This window comes from Eumetopias jubatus, unplaced genomic scaffold (assembly GCF_037043125.1).
Source record: "Eumetopias jubatus isolate StellerSeaLion01/CBP00866 unplaced genomic scaffold, mEumJub1_p1.0 scaffold_1, whole genome shotgun sequence".
Classification (NCBI taxonomy): domain Eukaryota; kingdom Metazoa; phylum Chordata; class Mammalia; order Carnivora; family Otariidae; genus Eumetopias; species Eumetopias jubatus.
Window position 1 is genome coordinate 175,546,036 of NW_028274807.1, and position 26,331 is coordinate 175,572,366.

Genomic DNA, 26,331 nt, shown 5'->3' on the forward strand with positions numbered 1-26,331 from the left:
AAGGACAAGTGGCAGTGCTATTTTTGAGACACTGATATTGCCTTATAAATTTACTTGGTGGACTTCATTAAAGAAACTAAGGAAGAGGATCCAGAGACAGATCACTGTGCCTTGTTTTATATTCGAATACCAACTATTGCAAATTATGGTAGGTGTTAACTTACATACATTAAGTTTTCTTAGTGAGGCTTTTTGTTATAAGGCTGTGACAGAATTTAGTTGTTTTTTACTGATACGTGTTAGAGGAAATAGAAGAGTCCATTATTATCTATGCTTCCTCTGATTGTTTGTGGATCCTGATGGGATAGTGCACTTTTGCATTTCCTTTTGTCATTAATATTATTTTTGTCTGAAGAGAAGGAAGATGAGTTGTATGCCTGTAACTTCATCCAAACTTTTCTCCTAAGTGCCATCACTGGCTTAACAGCTTTCCTTTCTCTTTTGTACTTTTCTACAAAGATTTCATATCCTATGTATTGGGAGAATAATATCTGTGGAAGGGTATTTTATCTCTGTTTTGTATAAAGAAATAAAAGAGGAGTTCTGTGCTGCTTAAAATATGTATCAATAACTTAATGGAGAATTGATACAAATAGGAGAAGTGACCAAGATAAATGTACTTTTGGTAAAGAATGTGGTTGTCCTCAAAAGAAGAAAATTCAGAGTTAAAAAAACCCACATTTTTTATTGAGTTTATCTTTGTAGCACTTTCATGTTCTTTAATCTCTTTTCTTTTCTTTTTTATCACTTGGATTTTGAAAACTTAATTCTCTGTGCTATACTTTGGGCAGTAAAAAGTATATCCAGAATGAGAAAACTTCTTAAATTTTGGTTTTTATTAGAGCAAAAATGCTTAAATGGAACAAGAGAGAAACAAACCCTATAAGATTGATGCAAACAGAAAGAGAAAGAGAAGTTGGAGAAACAGAGGTGTTAATAATGAGGATTTGTTTGGTCCCAAACTACAAAGCGTTCTACCAGGCAAGCGCAAATATCTCATCCTCTTGGGCTAAGTCAAAGAGGCTCCTCTTAATCCTACTATTGGTTCTTGGCAGTTATAAATATAATTTTCTATCAATAAATGGGGAAACTATTAAATTACAACTGAAATGTCTGACCAGTTTTCTGGAACTCGAAAAGATGTTCCTGACACATGACTTCTTAGTAAATTAATAATATGCAATCTTAATTTGTTTTCTGGTATAACTCACCATATATGTGATGATTTGATTTAAGTCAGTTTTAAAAAAAGTAGTATTTTTGCAATTATCTAGATAAATTTCACAGAGTAGTAATGTGCCAAATCAATGTTGACTAAGAATCACCATGTTTGGTGAACTGTATTAGATAGGAAATCCATGCTCGAAGACATTCTCTGACAAGTATAACATTTTGGTTCAGGGTGAATTCTTCTACTTAGAATAAATCAGTGATAGCCAATATGAATTATTTAGTGAATTAGCCTATCTCCTTGTTAACAGTTTGTTTTTTCTTTCCTAAGCATACAAAATGGATTCTGAAAAGCACTCCTCTTTCTGTGGGTCTCCTCTGCTCTGCTCTCGCCACAGTGCTATGTCAGTGGCTATGCAAAAGCAGAAGGATAATTCAAACTAGATATTAAGAACTTAATGCTTAAATTATGTGATTATTTAACATACTGTTTTTGTAAATAGATTTGATTTCTTATGAAGCACATAAATCACAATTATTAGGCTAGTGCTAGAGGAGATATTGTAATTTTGGGGTTTAGAAACTTGGATTCAGATTTTAAACCTGTGTTTGTTGATGAAGAGTTATGTTGTGTTGGGTAAGTCACTAATTTCTTCAACACTTCGTGAAGTAGAAATAGTAATATCTAATGTATATAGATAGTTGTTGTTAGGAGTAAATAAGATAATACCATTAAGTAACTTAAACTACAGCAGCTCAATGCGTAAGAGATTTCAAAATCCTCTTCTAAAAGCTCCTGAAGGCCACAGGTTCTATCATGCTCCTTTAGCAGCTTCCCTGTATGATGTCATACAGATTATGGACAACTAGGCTAATTTCTCTGTATGAATGCAAAAACAATTGGGAAGATAAAGATTTACTTACTTTAGGTTCTGTTCATTTTCAAATCCTTAGTTTTATTTTAAAGCCTTTTAGATTTTATTTATCTGAGGCCTCACAGCTATTACCTTAGGTACTACTGCAAAACTTTTTAAAAACATCATTAAATTTAATTTAGAAACAGTTACAAATAGCACTTTGCCAGAACTCCTTCGTTCCTTTCCTCCCTCTTTTCCTCCCGCCTGCCTGCTTGCCTTCTTTCCTTCTTACCTTCCTTCCTTCCTTCCTTCCATCCTTCTTTCCCTCCTAAAAACATGTATATACATATGGAGAGTGTTTCTTTTTCTTAATCTTTTTCTGGTATTAAGTATCTTAAAGTAAACAGAAAAAATATATATGATTTTCATCTATCACTTCTAAGTGAGAAGTTGTAGGATATGGCACTTATCTTAAGTCATACTTGAGATTTTTCACATAAAAATATAAAGTCATATATATTATTATTACTAATACATCATAAATTAAAATAAAATCTAATCTGGTAAACAGTAATCCTATGTGTCAAATGTGATATTTAAAAATAAATAGATCAATGAAAGAGTTGATCTCCATATGCTTGTTAATTTGTTTTCTCTTGTATTACAGAATACTGAACTGGCTTTTAAAACATATCTCATCTAATACTCATGTTCTATATTGTGATTAGCTAGTCAAATTACCTGTGCTTTAGTAAGCATGAAGGTCTTAGTTAGCACTGAAAGAAACCATGATGTAAACTCTAAATCTTGGGGAAATTATGTTTATGTCAAAAAATTTTAGATTATTTTTAATATCTGCTTCCTAGTGTGATGAAAATTACATGATTTGAAATAAAAACTTCTGTCTATGGATAATTTTCAAAAAATTTAGCAAAATTTTTTAAAGATTTTATTTATTTATTTGACAGAGAGACACAGCAAGAGAGGGAACACAAGCAGGGGGAGTGGGAGAGGGAGAAGCAGGCTTCCCGCTGAGCAGGGAGCCCGATGCGAGGCTCAGTCCCAGGACCCTGGGATCATGACCTGAGCCGAAGGCAGATGCTTAATGACTGAGCCACCCAGGTGCCCCAGAATTTAGCAAATTTAAAAAGTGGTGGTAAGCTAATATAAGTAGACTATAATCATTGTCCAAATCCCAGCCTAGGATGGGTTACAAAATTTTATCTCTGTTAGGAAGCAGAATTATAACAGAAGAAAATGAAGACTATTTTATTGATTGATCAATTGATCAGAAATTGATCAATCTGACTTCTCTGCCATAGGTTGTATTTGGGATGCTCTATATTCTAGGTCTCTGCTGATTGTGCAATTTGTAGAAAGCCCATTACTGATGTGTTCAACCAAGAGTTCCAGCTTAGATGGGTCCATATAAACTAAACCATGACTTTGCAATATCCAACTAATCTTAAAACTTATAAAAACTCTTTGGTATTAGTACAATGCTTCTGGATTCTTGATTCCCAACTTTTGATTAAAGATTGTGTTGGAGAATAGGGAAATTCCTTTGGTATGACCTGGCTAACAATTGTCCCAATCCCAGTAGAAAATTAGTTGTATGGCCCATGCTTCTTCTACCAGCAATGACAATATAGTAAACGTCCCTCATCATCATGGCAGCCACCCCTGTGGCTACCCTCTTAGATTACAGTCTTGCTTATGAGGGAGGAAGAGACTGCAGATGTGAAGAGTACTTTGAATAATATCCAGATTCCTTGTAAGCCTGCATGGCCTGACCCTTAGTGCTCTCTCTCCACCTTCATTTTATACCACTTTTCCTCTTATTCAAACTCTCTCTGCCAGTGTTCTCTCAGGTTCTTGGAAAAAACAGCCAGTTCTTGTAAGGACTTTGCACACAATGCTAACAGAGAAGAAACCAGCAAGAGTGCCATTTCAGATCAAGGCCTATTGAAGATAGTTTCACCCTGATCTCACAGGATGCAAGGACTTCATACTCCCACTCCTATCAACCACTGGTTAAGGGCCTCAGGTGACAGGGGTTGTCAACTCTCAAGCACTCTGGCTCTCCATGTCTACAGGAAAAGTGTCTGCAACAGCCCTAGTAGAGTCTGCCAAATAAGACTTGCAGGTGGAGGAGATTGAAATCAAAGGCACACTGAAGCTGGAGGAGGTCCACTCAGAAATGAGAAATGAGAAGAGTCTGGGCAGTACACCAAAAGGTCTTATGGCATTCATCACATAAATAGTGTTTTATCTCAATAACGATCTATTCCTCCTTTGTGTTTTAATTCTTCTACTCCATACTTATAATTCTGGGGCTAATTGCTAAAAGTAAAAGTGTTACACATCAATGAATTGTCCAAGTAGTACTGGCAATTGGCATGAATTTTAAGTATGGATTAGAAGATAAAGGATTAAAATATAAAGGAGGAATCAAAACATTATCAATTTCAACAGCAACAGCCAAAGAGAATATAAATAACAGTGGAAGTAAAGTTCCTTAAAAGTCAAGGGTATAAGGAAACAGAACTGATGGGGGTCAACAGAAGACTGGCGCATCAAACGGATTCCCAGCTTGGTGGACTTTTTCCTCTGCTAGAAGGAAAACTCCTTAATCATCTTCATAGTCCTTCTAGCAAGAGACATATGCTAATTGGATGCCTGGCCCAGTTGTCTAAGATTGAGCAACCACTTTATTTCATAAACTTTTAAAAAAGAAGTCTCTATAAGCATGAAGAGAAACAACACTCTATTATATAGTCCAGGTAAGAACTTCTTAGAATGTAAAAGAGAATTGGTGAGATATACTGAAAAAAGGTAGAGCCCTGGCTTAAGTAACTGGATGGGTGATTTGTTTATCATTCCACATTCATTCTGCCTTCTTTTGGTGACAGCACAGTAATTTCTTGTTAAAGAATTACTACTCTTCCATTGTAAACAATATGGTGGAACTGTCAGGCAAAGTGATGCACTTTTCTTAGCCAAGGAGTGAATATGTGATGCACAGTAGGTCAATCCAACATTCCCTCCATCTTCTGCTGGTCTGTGAGTCAAGTAGAGGAACACAAGAATGAAAAAATAATTGAAGTTGATACATTTTAGTGTCAATATTCAGGTAAGATGGAATCCTGGTAGCAAGGTGATTGGAATAGCCATTGTTCCTGTCTCAACTATGGTATCCCAGCCATTTCTTTGATTCTGTGATAAATGTAGATTTACAATAAACTTAATTGGTATGAACAGCAGAGAGAGTTGGTGGTTAATTAGCCCACCTCCTCTCTGCTAAGGTATAAACTTCAATATGAAAGCTCTTTATAATTTGATGCAGTTTAACTCTAAATGGCTGGGATTCTAGTTTTACTCCCAGAATATGTGTCACTGGAAGTATGCTTTATGGGGGCATTACTCTGTACCCAGAGCCTTACAGACACCTGTTACCTAGGAGGTACTTAATAAGCATCACATTTTACTATAGCAAATTGTGAAGAGAAATAAAAATTATATGAGTTATACCAAATAAGCCATTTAATGCTTTGAATCTTTTTTTCTCTCAGCAATGAGATAAAAAGACTGGATTTCAAGCTGTAAAATCCTATGCTTCTTTAAAATTTTCTCCTCTCCCTCAATATAACCAATAATTATTGCTTACTATGTACTGGTTTCTAATCTTAATTCTTTATATACATTATTTCATCTAATCTTTACGATAACCCTCTGAGAAAGATATTAGTATCAGTTGAGAATTGATGTGGCCCCAAGTGGCAGAAAACCACTTACAGTGACCCATTAATTTATCCACTTCACACACACACACACACACACACACACACACACACACACACACACAATCTAAGCTTAGGCAGCTGGCGTCTTGTTGATGTCAAAATTAGAACTTCTGAAAGAAATGCTCTTGGCTTTTCCTCACATGTTCACAAGAATCCATACCCAGCTCCTTGCACTATGTCCCTGTTACAGGCAAGTAAAACAGAGAAAGGTGGGAATGTCCAGAACTCAGATCTCTTTTCTTTCCCCATCAAGAAAGAACATGCTTTCTTCACAACCCACAGTCAGCTTCTACTTATATCATCTTAGCTAGAACTGTTATGTGGCAACCCTTAGCTTTAAGGGAACTAGATAAAGTTTTTAGCTGGAAATATTTCCAGACCTCAAAGTGGGGTTCTATTGGCAATGAAAAAGGGAAGAATAAATGTTTGGAAGACAAAATATATTGTCAGCTGCAGTACTTCCCCCCTTTTTATTTTTTTTTTAATTTTTGTTGAGGTATAATTGACATGTAACACTATATTAGTTTCAGGTGTATTACAGCATGACTCAATATTTGTATAAAATGATTGCCACCGTAAGCTTAGTTCACATCTTTTTTTTAAAAATATTTTATTTATTTATTTGAGAGAGAGAGAGTACATGAGAGGGGGGAAGGTCAGAGGGAGAAGCAGACTCCCTGCTGAGCAGGGAGCCCAACGCGGGACTTGATCTTGGGACTCCAGGATCATGACCTGAGCCGAAGGCAGTTGCTCAACCAACTGAGCCACCCAGGTGCCAGTTGAGTTCACATCTGTCACAACACATAGTTATAATTTTTTTTTTCTGATGAGAACTTCTGGATCTACTCATTTATGAACTTTCAAATATGCAATACTGTGTTATAAACTGTAGTCACCATATTGTACACTAGTTATTTATTTTATAACTAGACATTTGTACCTTTCACTCCCCTTCATCCATACTTTTTGCAGTACCTTTTTAATTTCTATTTTATGCTTGAGGAATGAGGGCACCAAAAGAATAACAGTCTCTCACAGATGGTAAATGCGGAAAAGAGGAATTGGGAGCTAAGCAGTCTGATATAGAATCCAAACTCTAAACAATGGTAGGATCAATACAGTACAGAACCACAAAGAGGCAGCCAAAACTCTGTAGAATGTCCACCTGCAATAATAATTAAGTGTGCAGAAACCAACTGGATCAGTGGGGGCCAGAGTTTTTAAAGCTGACTTGTATATCTGTGTTAATTTATTGCAAAAACTATTCTTTGTCATCTCATTGTGTATACTGGGTCTTAAGTTTCCATTTAGGGAATCTGAATTAAATCTTTCAGGTTCCTATATTTCAAGATCATATGACACATTTTTTTATATAAATATATAATAAGCTTTTGAAGAGAATGTTGGGTGATATAAATAGGTTCATTTGGGGAAGACAAAACCTAGACTTAAAGCATAACCCAACCTTATATAAACTTCTGTTAATAAATTACAATGAGACTCAGTTTATTTATACATAAAAACAAATGATAAACCATTTTTCAGAACAATTAAACACACATAAAATTTTTAGCAGAGTATCATGGGCACATTGCAGACACTCAATGAATCACAAATTATTTTAATTATTTATGAGTACTTCTGAGATTTTCTCATTACCAAAAATACATATATATTATACCAAATGTTTTAAAAATAAAAAGTAAAATCAAGAAAATACAATAAAGACCAAAGTGATTCTTACATATTCTAATCAAATTTTCCCTATTTGAATAGTTACTGGAGTAATACATGCTCCTCATAACTAATCGAATTGTACAGAAAAACACAGTATAAAAAAGCCACAATCTATAGTTCCATTCTTCTTCAAACCTGTTCCACTTGTTAAGGAAAACTCCCAGCCTTTAGATAATATAAATCTGCAACTATTTCTTGACCTATCAACTATAGAAAATATCTATTGACTCCCCAATGTGAATAATAAAGATTAAACTAAAACTACTTATACTGCACTCTTTATTTTCTCCTTCAATACTGCACTATAATTGTTCTATTGATTATATTTTCAACCTTAAATAATATGCTTAAACCTCAATTTTTTGTTCCATTAACATTCAGCAATATTTTCTGACATTTTAAGATGAGAATTTTAGTTCCCTTAGTCTCTCTTCCACGTTTCTCTGTCCACGCTCTCTACCAGGTTAATGTATTACCTTCTGTGAGTTATGCTTTAATTTTAACATTGTTGACATTTTTAGTATTAATATTTTTATATTGCACCTTCAACCAAGTTTATCACACATTGTCCTTAGGTTGATGTTAAAAAGTAGTTTCACATCTTATGATTATATAAATATGTTTTGGTTATCCAAAAAGTACCATGGAAAGATTGTTTCAAATGTTTAATTATAAACTGGGTTATTTTAAGTTCTGTTCTTTGAGTTACTTATATTTGCTCTTAGAATAGATTTTATAACTGAGTTTCTTTATTTTTCTTCTTGATTCTGCTAGCTCTCCTAAGAAGCATGGTTTAAATTTAAGAAATAGTGATGTGGGTAATGTGTTCTTCCTTTGTGTATGATCATCAGTACAGTTTCCTTTTGATTTTGCCCACTGATTTGGAACTTTGACCAGAACGTCTACATGGGGTAGAATAAGGTCTCACCTGTTAGCTGGCTGGCCACTGAGCTTCCTCCACCAAATACCCAAATGACCATGATCTTGTTACTAACACTGACAGCCACATTTGGAGCCTTAACTTCCTCAAACTGTTGCTTGGCAGAAAAACCCCACGTGGGGTTTTATCTCTGGTAACTATCAGATGCCTGTGGTCTAAGGTTAGGCATAGGAATGCTACTTGGTTTAGTTCTGCACTACGACAATTCAGGCTCCCATTTGCCCTTTGCCCTTGACTGTGGTTACTGTCTCTGACTCCATAGCCTCTGGGACCCATAGAACAGTTTGGCTCCAAAATCCTTAGCCTTCCATATTCTGGGATGTGTAGTTCCCATGTGATTTTTAGCTCTTATTCAGTTATTAATCACCTCCACTTATCCTTCTTGTTAATATAGAATCATGTTATATTAATTTGAAACATAGGAAATAACCAATGTTTAACCATTTTTGACTAAAAAAAAACACAGCAGTTTTCAAGGGTTCAATCAATGTACTACATTCTGTAAGCTCTGCTTTTCCTTCAATATTTTTATTTCAGTCAGTTCTCAGAGAGGACAAGAGGCATAATTATACTAGGGCTATCCATCTTGAATTGGAAACTTAGAGTATTTTTAATGGGAATATTAACAGGGATGTAAACGGAGCCCTGCTAGATCATGGACCAGACAGAACCAGTTCTTTCTAGCCTAGGAAGGCTGAAATGGTTTATAATAATATATAATTTTACTCAGTATTTTTCCACGTAAGACCATGAACATTTCGCAGATCTTACTTAAAATGATAATGGTCAATTTTGGCCTGGTAATCCTTCCTCACTGAAAATGAAACAAGAAAGCCCTTAAAACACAACAAACGAAACCTCTGTATACCTCAAATACATGATTTTTCCACAAAAACTTAAGATTAGATTAAGTCCAAGCGTACAAAATATGGCCTCTCTCCCTTGACAAAGAAGTGTAAACTTAGCTGATGGCTCTCTTGAAAAGACAGGAATAGGAAAGCCCAACATGATGTAACCACATGGTTAGAGACCAGGAACACCAATCAGCCGGTCCCTGTTTCCTTTCCCTTTCCCACACGCTGGATGAGCTGCAAATGCAGTGAGGCCAGCACCGACAGGCCAGAGTGTCAGATGTAGGACTCCCACATGAGGCTGCCCTGCCATCATTTCCAGATTGCTGTACAAGATTCGCAGCTCTGCTCTGCTTTCTGCTGCCAAAGAGAGACATCAGGTAGGCAGCTCTGAAGAAGACAGCATGTGTTTGCATGTTTACAACTTGAGATACTGCAGTAGCCTCTCTCTCGTATGAGCAACAAGGCCCTCATACTCCTCAGTATTTCAGTACTTGTGCCCTGGGAGTCTGAGGAGGTGTCTGAAGGACTGTGACCTGGCCCCCATGCCAAGAGAAGGTTGAGATACTGTGTACTCATTAACACTTCACTCACGCACCGATTTATGATTTTGTATAGAGCTAATGTTTTCACTCACCTTTCAAATACATTCTGCAAAGATGAACTAACTTCTCTGTTCTACTTGAAATTGCTTAAAATCTCAGATTAACCTTTATTCTGCCAAAATAAAGGCATTGTCTTAAGCTGATTAACTTCCTAAAGTAGGAATGGATATCATATTCTGATTTTTAAAAAGGTTGGGGGGGGGCTGGAAATGTAGATCTAACTTAGACTGTACCTACGTTGTGAACTAAATAACTTTTGTAATGAACTATTTTTAAATTGTTAACCTTTATAATAGAAATGTGTTGCTTTTGCCAATCTACATCAATTTTCCTGTATTCTGATAACAACTCCCAATTTTATACTGATGGGCTGGTTATTTAGTGCAATTGTCCATCAAGGTATCCTGCAAGGACAGACACATAATTCACATTTGTCCTATCCCACTCTCTAGAGAATCTCAATCTTGAGCATGGTGATCAAAAAACTGAAAATAGTTTTAACTGATTCATTCCAGGAGTAAGTAATACCCTGAAAAATTTGATCAAAATTTCCTGCTCTCCAGACCCCTGGACCTGTCTCTGTTTTGTTCATCACCGGCCTTATTCTTCAAATATTTCTTAAATTTTCTGAGCTACCCTTTTTATGCCAATAAACTTACTTATTTATTCTGCTTAAGAAAACCAGAGTCAGTTCCTAAAAAACTGTTAGAAAAAAATGTAATGATCTATCTAGATTGAAGATATGCAAAAATATCCAGAAACCATGGTGGAAGATCTAGTATACAAGTCTTAAAATTAATGGAAGCTTTTCTTGGCCAATTGTGACACTGTGTAAATGAACCATGTGGTTCAACATTGCTAATTCAGTATTAATTCTGCCCTGAGAAACAGCCCGTTCTTACTGAATTGGTGGCTCACCCAACTCAAATGCAACAGATTCAAAGAAACCTGTGACAGGATTTTCATGTCACATATGTGGTCAGGTAGACACAAGGTCAAGAGAAAAAGTCAGAACAAGAAAAAACAAGATGCCAGAATAATGTTACCCAATTTTTTCTTCCCTAACTCCCTGCATAAAAACATTATGGTGATAATGACAGTAAAAAATGACATCATTATGCAGAAGCTGCAGCTGAGGAAGCAACAATAATTTTAAAGAAGGGCAGAGCTGAAGTAAGTGCATATGTGTTAAAGAAATGGGGAAAGAAAAGAACGCATGCTTCTCCAGGGACTGAGAATGCATCTGATTTAAAATAGATCTTTAAAAAGAAAGCAGGACCTGTCCATCAGCTTTGGTTTCAGCAGAGGGATCCTCTCTGGAGAATATTTTCTCTTGTAGGAGAACGGTTAGGATGCCAGGCGCTATCCAGACAAAGGGAACAGTGTACAGATTCATCACTTATTTGAGGTAGGAAACTAAGATGGGTTAAACACTGTGAAACATATAATTGCATTATGAAAACAACCTGAGGATCTGACATTAATGAAGTAGGGAAAAAGTTGTATTTAGTGAATTTTTAAAAATTAAAATCTATTAATAAAATTTCATTGAGCTCCCTAAATTATTTTCTTCAATGACATACACACATTATTAATATGCACATGAATATTACATATATATATAATACATACACATTAATAAAATGTATACCATGCATCTTAATACACATAAAATGTATACTGCTTACAACTGTGTGACCTTGGCTAAATATTGTAACTGTTCTGATTCTTTGTCTGCAAAATAAATGTAAGTATAATACCCACCACATCTAGTTATCATGAGGATTAAATAGGGCAACATATGGAAAGTAATTAGAAAAATATACATGTTATTATATGAATGATATATCTCATTTTCCTTTTTTTTGAAGATTTTATTTATTTATTTGAGAGAGAGAGCATGAGAGAGAGCATGAGAGGGAAGAGGGTCAGAGGGAGAAGCAGACTCCCCGCTGAGCAGGGAGCCCGATGCAGGACTCGATCCCGGGACTCCAGGATCATGACCTGAGTCGAAGGCAGTCACTTAACCAACTGAGCCACCCAGGTGCCCAATCTCATTTTACTTTGATAGAAAACATCTCTGATCCCCTTAGTATCCCTGCAATACTGTGTGGTTAATTAGTGACAGGAAAACAATTATTATTTCACTGAAATTTTTCTGAGTTTAAAACTTGAAACTTTGTACTATACAGCCTTTGATATACTAATAGGCTGGCCTGATATAGGCCATCAATCATTCAAATAAATAATTTTAGGTAAATATTTTGTGTCCAATTCTGTGCTCTATAAAACAGATGCAAAGATGAAAACAAGTGCATCTGCTACAGATTCTTATGATTATGCCCCAATAGTTAAGAGGAAAGCTCAAATGATAGAATTTAGATGAAAACTCTCTGTATGCTGTATGAATACAATTCATGTGTGTGACAATGAACAAATCAAGCTATCTATCCCAGGAAAAGCTTTCATTCTGTAAGATAAACTTATTGCCTCTTTCTTGGTACCACTGTTAAATTTTTTATGTTAAGAATTGGCATTAAAAATAAAGCTTGACTATATAAGTCAGTTAGGTTCCTAAAACATTATAGGTAAGTTGTATGGAAATTAAAGTGAAGTGGGTCCATGAGTATAACATTTCTATATAACAAAAGCATTTCTATTGTCTTTCAAAAATAGATTCATTGAGCTTGTTAACTACCCTCTCCCTTTACCAGGTAGAGGTTATTTCATTTTTCCTCTGTTGTCTGTGACTTCCCTTTAGATTTGCTTTCCACCCCTACAAAGTTGCTCATACAGCAGACGGGGATCTAACAATAATCTGAAGCCCAAAGCTTACTGCTTTGATAAACAGAAGGTTTTGAGTGCCCAGATTGGCTATTTATACTAACCAAATTAATCATTAACCAGTCAAATTATATAAACCATATAATCATACCCTCAGTAGTTTAATGGGTATTTATTAGGGCTTGTTGCTGGATACCACATTCCTCATTTTTTTGTCACCCCAACAAAAAGTGTATTCTCTCTTTCTGTGTTGGAGGATCACCAAAAATTTTTAAAGACTTGGAAAAAAGCTGAGTTCATTGGGCTAAAAATATGATATACCAGTTCACTGCCAGTTCCCTGAGCCACATTCTCTAGGCTTCCCAATAATTCTGTGAATTACCTATATCTATATAATAAATTCCTTTCCACCTAAATCAGTTAGAGCATATTTTGGTTGGTCACAAATAAAAAAATATGACTATATTGAAAGAAACAAAAATTTTCTAAGTCCCCACTATGAGCTAAGAACTGTTGAAATTCTTTGGAGGCATACTAATCATGACAACAATTAATACTTGATTCGCTATTTCTAAAAATTGTTCATTTCCACAGTACATATACTGAAATGACATGGACTTATTCTAAATAATCACAAAATGATTACACATGATTAAAAAAATCTCTTATCATCAGGCACAAACAAAAGCTTTTCTCTCTTTCCAAATGGCTGAGAGTATATCAAGCTTTGCTCAAGTTGTACTGAGGAAGGGAATTTTTTTTCCCACACAATAAAGCCTAAAGCAAGTCCCCTTGTTAATACTGTTACAAGTTTTTTTAGTCTTTATAGCAAATTTCCATTTACAGTTCTTCTTTAAAGGTGGCTGGGAAATTTTTGCAAGAGTTCATCATTTTTCCATTTTTTCTGTACCATTCAGTTATTCTGAAAAGTTAAAGTACACCCTTGGAGTCACTGAACAAATAACCGCCCACAGGATTAGATGTGGAACAATTCTGTGCTTCTTATGTTTTACATTTGTTACTCATTTCCAGAGCCTGACCTCAGCTGATAAGCTGATAAACATTTTTCATTTTCAGTTGAAAGTAAAGGAGCTGAAAGCTAGTCTCATTGGGGGGATGTTACAGTCACAGCTCCTTAATGTTCCAATGCCTTTCTTCACACCTAGAAATGTGTGAAGCTACCTTGAGATTGTGCTACATGGTTTCAGTTACTTATTAGTATTCTTAACCACAGTCAATAAGAAAATGAATTTTGCTTGAAAATCACTGATAAAACGAAGTCTCCTCCTAATCACCTCTTAGGGTAAAGCAAGAAGTCAGAGCCGTGATAACAGAAAGCTGGTGATTTCTTCTTAAGATTTTTTTATTTTTTTGATTATTCAGCTTCTTTGCAAAGGATTTCAGAATTAGGGCTTAAGTAACCTTTTCAAATTCAGGATATAATTTTAAATAGGGAGAAACCAAATCAAGTACCTGGAAGGGAGAAAATACAGTTGGTTCCTCAAGGTCAGGCCACTAAGTCCCAACATCTCATACCCATGTTTTCCTTAACCAAATATTTTCCAGTGATGGAGGAACGCTCTCAGAGTAGACTGAGAGGCAGTCTTGGAGAGTGTCACTATTTTTGCAACTGTAGTACAAGATGTAGAAAAACCAATGCCCTAGAAAATTCCAAATTATATTTGTGACATGTTTAAAACTGGTATCATTCAATTTGTGGTGCTATTTAACATCTGCACTTACTCTTAGTTCATTTTGCAGTGAATCTATGATTTTAGAAGGAAAAGAAAAGCCTCTCAAGCAAGACAAGAGTGAAGAAAGGAAATGTTTACAGTAAGCAGTTTGAGGGGTAAAGATCTTCTTTACAATATATAGGCATGGGAAGCCAGGGCAAAAATGAACTATTGGGATTTCATCAAGATAAAAAGCTTTTGCACAGCAAAAGAAACAGTCCACAAAACCAAAAGACAACCGACAGAATGGGAGAAAATATTTGCAAATGACATATCAGATAAAGGGCTAGTATCCAAAATGTATAAAGAACTTATCAAACTCAACACCCAAAGAACAAATAATCCAATCAAGAAATGGGCAGAAGACATCAACAGACATTTTTCCAAAGAAGACATCCAAATGGCCAACAGGCACATGAAAAAGTGCTCCACATCGCTCGGCATCAGGGAAATCCAAATCAAAACCTCAATGAGATACCACCTCACACCCGTCAGAATGGCTAAAATTAACAAGTCAGGGAACGATAGATGTTGGCGGGGATGTGGAGAAAGGGGAACCCTCCTACACTGTTGGTGGGAATGCAAGCTGGTGCAACCCGTCTGGAAAACAGTATGGAGGTTCCTCAAACAGGTGAAATTAGAGCTACCATTTGATCCAGCAATTGCACTACTGGGTATTTACCCCAAAGATACAAATGTAGGGACCCGAAGGGGTATGTGCACCCCAATGTTTATAGCAGCAATGTCCACAATAGCCAAACTGTGGAAAGAGCCAAGATGTCCATCGACAGATGAATGGATAAAGAAGAGGTGGTATATATACACAATGGAATATTATGCAGCCATCAAAAGGAATGAGATCTTGCCCTTTGCAACGACATGGATGGAACTGGAGGGTGTTATGCTTAGTGAAATAAGTCAATCAGAGAAAGACATGTATCATATGACCTCACTGATATGAGGAATTCTTAATCTCAGGAAACAAACTGAGTGTTACTGGAGTGGTCGGGGGTGGGAGGGATGGGGTGGCTGGGTGATAGACATTGGGGAGGGTATGTGCTACGGTGAGTGCTGTGAATTGTGTAAGACTGTTGAATCACAGATCTGTACTTCTGAAACAAATAACGCAACATATTTTAAGAAAAAAGAAAAAGAAGAAGATAGCAGGAGAGGAAGAATGAGGGGGAGTAAGTCAGAGGGGGAGATGAACCATGAGAGACTATGGACTCTGAAAAACAAACTGAGGTTTCTAGAGGGGAGGAGGGTAGGGGGATGGGTTAGCCTGGTGATGGGTATGAAAGAGGGCACATTCTGCATGGAGCACTGGGTGTTATGAACAAACAATGAATCATGGAACACTACACCAAAACAAATGATGTAATATATGGTGATTAACATAACAATAAAAAATTTAAAAAAAAAGAAATCATGTTTAAAAAGGCTATAAATCTCCAAATCTCCCATGACCTATTGCAGTATGAAGTCAGTCCAAAGTTAGCAGATGTATCAAGCTGGAGGTCAATTTTTATCTATTGTCAACTTGATGGGACGGGGAATATAGAGGATTTAGAATTAACATAATTCTTGGGGTGCCTGGGTGGCTTAGTTGGTTAAGCGGCCAATTCTTGGTTTTGGCTCAGGTCATGATCTCACAGTCGTGGGATCAAGCCCCACGTTGGGCTCTGCACTCAGTGTGGAGTTGGCTTCAGATTTTCCCTCCCTCAAAAAAATAAATAAATAAATAAAATCTTTAAAAGAAAAAAGAATTAACATGATTCTTTATGACCATAAACATGGACAGTGAAGAACTAACAGCAAATTTCTCCACAGTGAAAAATATCATTTTGCTGATCAGTTCTAGAGTTGGTACAGTTCATCCTTTGAGCTACAAGAAAGTAAATTTTTCATTCTCCTAATTAGAGGATGATCATCACCAAAAATAAATTAATACTTGAGTCCAAAATAAGTTGACTTGAATCATTTCAAAACATAATCACATAATATTGAATGTAAGTTAAAGAGATCTTAGAAAGTATAATGAGATAGCACTATATCTCCGCTACAATAACAGGATATCAATTTAAAAATTAAAAAGACTTGGGACGTCTGGGTGGCTCAGTGGGTTAAGCATCTGCCTTCGGCTCAGGTCATGATCTCAGGGTCCTGGGATCGAGTCCTGCATCCTGCTCCTTGCTCAGCAGGGAGTCTGCTTCTCCCTCTGCCTGCTACTTCCCTTCTTGTGCACTCTCTCTCTCTCTGACAAATAAATAAAACCTTAAAAAATAAATAAATAAAAATTAAAATAAAAAAGACTAACATCATCAAGTTTTAGCAAGACTCTAGAGAAAATGTCAGCCTCATAATGGAAATAGAGTAAAATAATCTCATGATTCACAATGTTTGCCATTTTTTTACCCTATGACCCAGCAATTCTATACTTCAATATATAATGAAAAGAAATATGTATGTGTGTGCATCAAAAGACATGCACCAAAAAAAATTCACGGTAGTATGATTTGTAATAGCCCCAAACTGACAAAATCCAAAGATTCATCAGTAGTTGAATGGATTTAAAAAAGTACAGTAATTTATATAATATAGCAGTGAAAATGAAAACACAGCTCAGAAAATAAAATATATATTCATGTTTTCATTTATAAAATGTTCAGATTGAATAAAAAATTGGCTGGCTTAAAACAAGCTTATTAACTAACAGTTCTGGAAGGTAGAAGTCCAAAATCAAAGTGTCTTATGAACCATACTCCCTCTAACAGTCTTAGAGTAGCATACTTTGCCTTTTCTAACTTCTGATATATGCCAGGATTTCAATATATCTTTTTTTAAGCTTTTATTTATTTGAAAGAGAGAGAGAATGAGCAGGGGGAGGGGAAGAGGAAGAAGGAGAAGCAGATTCCCTGCTGAGTGGGGAGCCCGATGCAGGGCTAGATCCCAGGGCCCTGAGATTTTGACTTGAGCTGAAGTTGGAGGCTTAACATACTGAGCCACCCAGGCACTCCTCAACCTATCTTTTTGGAGGGAAACAATTAAACTCAGAACACACTGGAAATTCTTGGTGTAAAAGTGAATTGAAAAATAGCTGGGATTGGATACAAAGCTTCAAGCATTCCTATGTAATATATACCTACAGTCTTTATGATGCCGTGTTGATCAATAGTAACTTAGGAGCCAGCGTTCAAGATAGTTTCTCTGAATACAGCCATATTTGACTTTTCTAATGTCAACACTAGTGTATATATAGACAACACTGCCCAAGTTTTTAAGGTTATGTATATTCCTGGTTCAAGTATCAAACAGTACAGAGTCAAGCCATGTTTTTTTTCTGTCACAGGACTAATCAGTGATTCTATGATATTAAGAGTCAAGCATCAAGTCATGGAAATGTTAATCTAATGCAGAGATAACACATATGTGGGTTCTGTAGACCATTATAGTCTACATCCAAGCTCATCACAGACCTTGATAAGGGAGAGCAGAATACATTCCAACACAGACCAGACTGAACCTCACACTCTATCTCAATACCACATTATAGGCAGCCATTCCCAATTACCTGGAATTGGTACGTGAGATGAAACTATGATCAGTGCATATTAAACATGGCAGGACCAGCCCTAGTCTACATGATCAGGTCAGGCAAGTTTGACCTCTGCGACATCTTTCACTCCTTCCATTTTGGCCCCCTTTTTCCTCCCTTCATATTCTCAGCATTATCTGGATATCTCTGACTGTCCATAACTCAATGGTTTGTAGTTTCCCAAAATAGATTGCTTACCTTGGTAATCAGCCACATTAATTCTGAACATGCCTCCACTTTCAGCTGCTAATTTTTGCCACTTCTGGATTCAATTTTTTTGGTTAAATGATAATGTGTTTATTATAACCATAATGCTAATACTCCATACTGCAACTATGGAAAATTACCTTGACCCCAAGGCATTGTTCGATTTTGGTAATAAAGATGGTACATTGTAATGGTTATGGGTTTTGACTCTTGAGTCAATTGGTCTGAGTTCAAATGCTGACTGTGCCACTCATTCACTTTGGGCAAATAACCTTTCTCGTCTGTGCCTTTGTTTCCACCTTTGTATAATGTGGATAAATAAAAGTGCCTACCTCACAAGATTGTTGAAATGAATGAATGAGTTAATACAGGAATGCCTCAAAATATTTTTTTGGCATACAGAAAGCATTTCACACCAGTTAATTATTTTAATTGTGTAATTATGCAAATAAGAGTTCTAGGTATGATGATTAAAATTTTAAAGGTCAAAAACAACAAGAATTTTTATTTGGTTTTCATCTATATGTTGGGTACTGTATAAGATTCTGTAGCTAAAGAGTTGTGTCTTAAAGGAAAATTTAATGAAAGAGAAAGACAAATAGAAATTAAAATGGAATATGGTAGGTGCTATAATGACTTTATTTAGCACTTGTTAAAAGAACATGCTGACATGATGCAGCTTTTTTTTTTTTTTTTTAATTATTTACTGTTACTAGATGTGATATTTTCTTTGTTGCTATACAGGGGAGAAATTGTCCAGTTAAACTAATGAAGTGCTTTTTACAAATGTCTGATTAACCTGTCTTCCTGTCTCCTCCCTATCCCATTCTTTCTCACTCCATGATTTTCTAGCCCAGATTATTACATATTCTTGGAGTAATATACTTTGTAGATGATTGAAATTCTTTAATATTTGACATTCGGTTTCTAAGAAACTTCCCTGTAATTCAAAGTTAGCTTTGTTCATGAGAATTTATGAGATTGTTTTGCATTAATTAATTCATTTATACTTCGGAAAAAAATGTGTGTATGCATACATATGTAAGTATATATATAATTTTAATTTCAGCTTACAAAAAAGGACATCTTATTAGACACAGCAGGTAATTTATTACAAACATGACATATTTTCTCTCATGGTTGAGCTCTGCAATTCTACTTTTCATAGTTCCTAAACAAAAAACATATGGTCAATCTTCAAAGATTTTTTTTTAAACCTGAAATTGCTTTCTAGTCTGTAAAGCAAATAAGAAGAAAAACATCATGAAGGTGTTTTCATATTTCAACTTGACTTTTTAACTTAATAATGAAATACATGCATCTTAAAATATCACTTGATAGTCACCAAATAAACAGGGCCAAGTAGGGTACCATGTCTTGGGCTCTAAAACTATGCTATTTCACATACACCTCACCATTCATAAATAAACATCAGAGCATCCAGTTATTTGCACATTTTGAAATAGAAGTATCTTTAAAGTTTAAAGTCCACACTTAATTGCTATAGGCATTAGCTAGAATTCTATGGTGATAAAAAGTATAAAATATTGCAGCTATAGGCTAACGTTCAGAAATATTTTCAAAATACTCCACCAGACCTAACACTATGCAAAAAATTTGATTCCAATTTCTTTTTTATTTTTTTAAAGATTTTATTTATTTTGACAGAGAGAAAGAGAGACAGCGAGAGAGGGAACACAAGCGGGGAGGTGAGAAAGGGAGAAGCAGGCTTTCGCAGAGCAGGGAACACGATGTGGGGTTCAATCCCAGGACCCTGGGATCCTGACATGAGTCGAAGGCAGATGCTTAACGACTGAGCCACCCAGGCACCCCTGATTCCAATTTCTTAACAAAAGATATATCTCTGTGGTTAATATCAAAAGAACTCTAAATTTGTCACTTGTTTTCTTATTACTGGGATGTCCTGAATGAAATCCTTCCCAGCATACTGAAAGAGGACATGCTGAAGACATGAATCAAGTCACTTCAGTTTCATCCTATTGACAAAATTATTTATGCAAGTAGAGAATGAGTTCAGTACATTTCTTCCAAATTCACTCTTATAATCTCTTTAGCATCTCCCCATGCTTCTCTAAATTCTTTAGCTATCTATAAACTTAGCTCTCTATAAAATTCTTGATGCATGGTTCCAACAACAGATGTTGCCCTTTGAAATCTGCTTTGAAATCATTTCCATGGTGTAACCAAAAGTAAGCAAGTTGGGAAAGAAGGGCTGACCTTAGTTTGCTTTCTATTTTGCAATAGCATCAGCCTATTATAAAAGCACATTTTTTTACCCCTGTTTTGTTTGAGACACTGACCTCTCTGAAGCAATTGTAGCAAGAGTGTGTGGTTTCTGTTGTGTAGAGTTTTAAATTTACTCTTTATATGTACTTTCAGGCCTGGCCTATGTTATTTTCAATTTTATTTCAAGTTAATGTAAGAAGGTCTTGAGTCAACCTTCAGAAATATGAATATGCTGTTATTATAAACAATAAGGATGGTATTCATTAACCATTAGGAAGGAAGAATAACATTAAGCACAAATACAGTTTGTGAATAAAGGTTGTCAATTTTTTAATCCTTTGGAATGAAAGTAAGAATGTTATTATGTTGAACACAATAAAGAGTTTTTTTATACTGAAAATATTTTAGTCCATCTTGGATTCACCTAAGCTTAGATCAGTTTTATACTGCTGTCATCATTGAAGCCATGGTTTAAAATCAACCAAAAATCACAAAGAGTGTCAAATAATATTTAAACTTAAATGTTATTTTTCATCACTAGTTAGCAATCTTTAGACTAAATAATATTTATTTCAGAAATTATAACCTTATCATGAATCAGTAGTTTGGCAGGGCTACTTTGATCAAAGATTTTAATATCCCAAGATTTTTTACCAAAAACAATAGTAATTCAGTACAACACAAATTTTAAGAAATAACAATACCACAAATTGTAGGGCTATTTACATAACGTATTATTATGTACCAATATTCTTAATACATATATTTTATATATGGTGACTTTTTAAATTTTCTATTTGGATCACCTTTCAAACTATGCAAAAGGGAAAATAATAGATTTTTGCTTGTTTGGGGATTTTGTTTTGTTTTCATGATTTCCATAAGTGACTTTCCTTTATACAAACTTTAAATACCATCAGAAAATGAAGTACACATTGAAGAAACCCAGAGAGCAATCTTTTGACAGGTTTGACACTATACAAGTTGTACAGAAATTTGAGAATGTTTGGTGAACAACAGAAAAGGCAAAAGGATAGCAAGGGATGAGTTAACTTCAATACTAAAACCTGCAAGAAGAGATTAGATTCATTCCAGATACCAGAAGAGTTGCAGAACTGGGAAGGAATGGATCTAAGAATCTTGTGATGATTAAAGCTCTCTGAAAATGCTCTGCGCTATCTCAGAAGGTAATAAGCCCTTGTCTCCAGGTATTCAAGTAGATAGTGGATGGCAATGATTAAAACTATATGATTTTCAAGGAGTCTTCTACCTCTGATGTCTTGTTTTTTATAATCTGAGTCTAAGATATATGGTGGAATTTTTAATTTTTTTCCAGTTTTATTGAGTTATAATTGATATATAGCATTGTATTAGGTATATAAGGTATACAACATGATGGTTTGATATATGTATAGTTTGTGAAATGATTACCACAGTAAGTTTAGGTAAGATCCATCACCTGATGTAGTAACAATTTCTTTCTTAAGATGAGAATTTTTAAGATCTACCATTAAGTAGTACTAAGATCTACCATAAGCTGTATTTATTTCATTGATGTCTATTTCACTTATTAAGACTTTGAGGGAAGAAACCATATTTGTTTCATTTAATAGTACACACCTAAATCTAAGATAGTTCCTGGCATATTGTGTACATATATATAATTTTTTTTGCTATTTTTAATATTTTCCCCAGATTCAATGAGATACTGACCTAGAGCACATGTAAATTCAAAGTGTACAATGTGATGAAGAGATACATGTATATATTGCCAAATGACTACCATAGTAAGGTTAGTTCACATCTTCAACCTGTCACACAATTATAATTGTGCATGTGTATGTGATAACAACATTTACGATCTATCTATACTCTTCAAAACCTCCAACCATATAATATAACCACACACTGTGCACTAGATCCCCAGATCTTACTTATCTTATACCAGGAAATTTGTATCTGTTAACCAACTTCCCCCCATTCTCCTCCCCCACTAGCTCCTGGTAACCACCATTCTACTCTGTTTCAATAAGCTTGGCTTTTTTAGATTCCACATGTATGAAAACATACAGTATTTGTCTTTCACTTTCTGACTTATTTTATTTAGCAAAACGACCTTGAGGCCCATCCATTTTCTTTCAAAAGAACCCCAACCAATTTAAGACAATGGCCAAATTTCATTAAATTGATTAAAACAATGCCTTTTAAAATTAACATATAATGTATTATTTGTTTCAGGGGTACAGGTCTGTGATTCATCAGTCTTACACAATTCACAGCGCTCACCATAGTACATACTCTCCCCATTGTCCATCACCCACTCACCCTATCCCTTCCAACCCCTCTCCACTCCAGCAACGCTCAGTTTGTTTCCTGAGATTAAGAGTCTCTTATGGTTTGTCTCCCTCTCTGGTTTCATCTTGTTTCATTTTTCCCTCCCTTCCCCTATGATCCTTTGTCTTGTTTCTCAAATTCCTCATATCAGTGAGATCATATGATAATTGTCTTTCTCTGATTGACTCATTTCACTTAGCATAATACCCTCTAGTTCTATCCATCTCATTGCAAATGGCAAGATTTCATTTTTGATGGCTGCATAATATTCCATCATAGATACCACATCTTCTTTATTCATTCATCTGTTGATGGGCATCTAGGCTCTTTCCATAGTTTGGCTATTGTGGACACTGCTGTTATAAATATTGGGGTGCAGGTGCCCCTTTGGATCAAACTAAATGCTTTTTTAAACATCATCCCATTTTGGTATCAGAAAGACACCAAAGAGTAAAGCAACATTTACTTGTCTTCCTCTTTCCCTCCTCCACCTCTGTGGAAAAGGAAAAGAAAAAGTTAGGTCCATAGAGCAAATAAAAAACTGATTCTCACAATGCCCAGAGGGAATCCAAGAACCATTATCTAGCAATTTTAAGCAAGAGAATCATTTAGAAACTTTCCTTATCTTCTGCTTCTCTTTGTGGGTGTAGACACAGCCTTAGGAAACATAAGTTGCTCAACATGACATCCAACCGAGAGAAGTCTGCCTTGCATGAAGCGAACACCAATAAAAATGTGGCCTATATTCATATGCTTTTATTAGTAGGATACCTAAGAATTAAAATAAGGCTTTCATACTGAGACCATCCTCCCACATATAAAAAGAACTTTAATATATCCTGTAGGTTTTACTTCCAATCTCTGTGAAGAGATAATGTGTGACAATTACATCATATGGTGTAGAAATCTACAAGGAAAATTTTGGCATTATTTATTTTCATGTCTTTTCATGTTTTTTTGTTTTTGTTTTTGTTGTTGTTGTTTTTTTTTAAGGATCTAATCTAGAAAATAGTGGAGCAAAAAACCCAGCAAAACCACCAGAAGACAATAATTCATTGCATGCAATGAATGATGAATACAGTTCTTCTATCTCCTGACTTTTTAAAAATGTTGTTCTGTTCTCTATTGGTGATTCTTTTAAATTTCCAACCACTTCAGATCCTCTCAGAGATTTTCTCATCAGGTAGAAAAGAAATAAAGACAGGAAATAGAAAGGGTTAAGCTAAAAAAAACTTAGAACCAACATAGTCTAATATTTGTTTGTGTGTATTCACTATATTTAATAACAATAATGAGGTTCTTTCAACGTGTTTCAAGGAATTCTCTATATTCTAAGATTAATGACTATCTAGGCAGGAGCTGGTACATTTGTTAACCAATAATGTGCTTTATTGTGTTATGGGTTTAAACATGGTGTTTAATTTTTTTTTAATGACAACATTGTTTCAAGAATCACAATTAAAAAGCCCTTCAAAACACGACAAAGAATTCATTAGTCTAGTAAAGTATATTTTTGTATAAATGATGATAACTGTGTAATGATGTGGTAAGCTAGCAATTAGGCATAATTTGCTTATGCAAGTGAGTTTTAAAAAATGGGGATCAATATTCAATTTACACCTATGTGAAAAGCAATTAGTTTAATTGATGGGGAAAAAAACCTCAACAATGGCTAATTATTCCAAAATGACCTGAAACACTCATGCAAATTATTAGAATTAATTATACATGAATGATTAGATTATATAAATCATTTTTAAAACCTGGAAATTTCTATAGTTAGTCATTCATAAAATGTAGTAGAAAAGGTGATTTCATAATATAATGGATGCAGTTTAGAGAATAATCATCAAGTTTTCCCTACAATGTGCTGGCACAATGCCACCTCAAAATAGACAATAATGGATATAAACAAAACAGGTGCCACTATTTCTCACTCAGTTCCACAAAGAAACATTTACTCAATAAAACACTATTTTGTATAATTATTATTTCTCTCAAGTCCTACTGAGTGTCTACATGAATTCCTGAGATAACTGTAACATTTTATATTCCTTTCAAAGGTAAAACTCAAATACCTTGATTTACTTATCATCAGCCCTGGTTTTTGTTTATGAAATAGATGAAGATTTACTCTTATTCTGCATTCTGTTCTTCATATAACCCTGCCATTCTCATCATTACTTCTATGAAAGAAGCAGTGCTTCATGAACATCAGAAAACAGCATATTTACTGTCCATCTGAAATTACTTTTAATTTAGGACAGTCTCATTATCATTATATCAATCTATTATTGGAATACATATAGATTCATGGCCTGCCTTTATTGAACTCCAAGTGGCATGACTGAATTTAAATAAATTTGGGACAAGGTCACAAACAAAAGTGACTACTTTGGTCTGATTTCATTCTTCAGTGTCAAGTTATAAAATTGAAGTACTTTTGATAGAAGTTTGTTTCAGGTAAAGGTGTTTCTAGCTTATAAAGGTAATATTTTTTAGGAAGGAAAACACACACACATGTGGAAGATTGGTGATGTTCTAATTTAGGTTGCCTATTTTAGTAGACATTCCACATTTTAGAATATATAGACTTATTTCAATACCTTTCCCTAGAGAAAGTAAATAAACACCTCACACAATGGTTAGTTTTCTTTTAAGCTTGCCTTAACAAGCCACTTGGGTTTCATTTTAAGAAAGACTTAGATGTTTTTACTATTTCTAATTTTTATCCACTACTCTATCCCCAACTCACCAATGGCCTCGATAAAACCTTGTTTTTTAACTGTCAATTCTAGTCTTTATCTTTGCCTTCAACATCATAGCTTTATCCTTATATAAGTTGGAACTGTGGTGCTGCACAGTGGCATAATACACTGTCATTAGCATGCTATAAGGCCTCTGCACACATTCTCACAAATTATAGAAAGGCATTAAGCATGAATCTCAGAATGCCCAAGTGCTTTTTATAATGGCTCTGATAACACTCTGAGCTATATTACGTTTTTGTTCTGAACAGGAGCCCCTCAGAGAGGAGGTAAAAAGTTATCTGCTGTCAAAAAGCCTTGATGTGTTTCCAGTCATGGAAGTTTCACACTTGAGAACTAAACACAGTTTTGTATAGAATATTCTGACCTTCTCTAGAGAATGAACAAATATGAACACAAATAACAGAAACTGTTGGGCTCTGAGCTCTGCCATTGGCTCCTGATCATTGTAGGCCTTTTCATAGCTGGTTATTGAACCCATAAAACTCAGTTATCAGCCTTGTGATTCACCAGAGACATGTAATCTGGACCTTGGAGGGTGACCAGGGGTGAAAGTTTCTTACCTAAGCATCGCAATAGGAATTTCAAATTTGTGATTACCTTTCTGAATTTGAAATATAAGTCAGTAGGTTTGAAATAAGCCCTTTTATGTTTTTCTGTAGTAGGTTTATATTTTTGTGTACTTTTATTTTGATTTTCC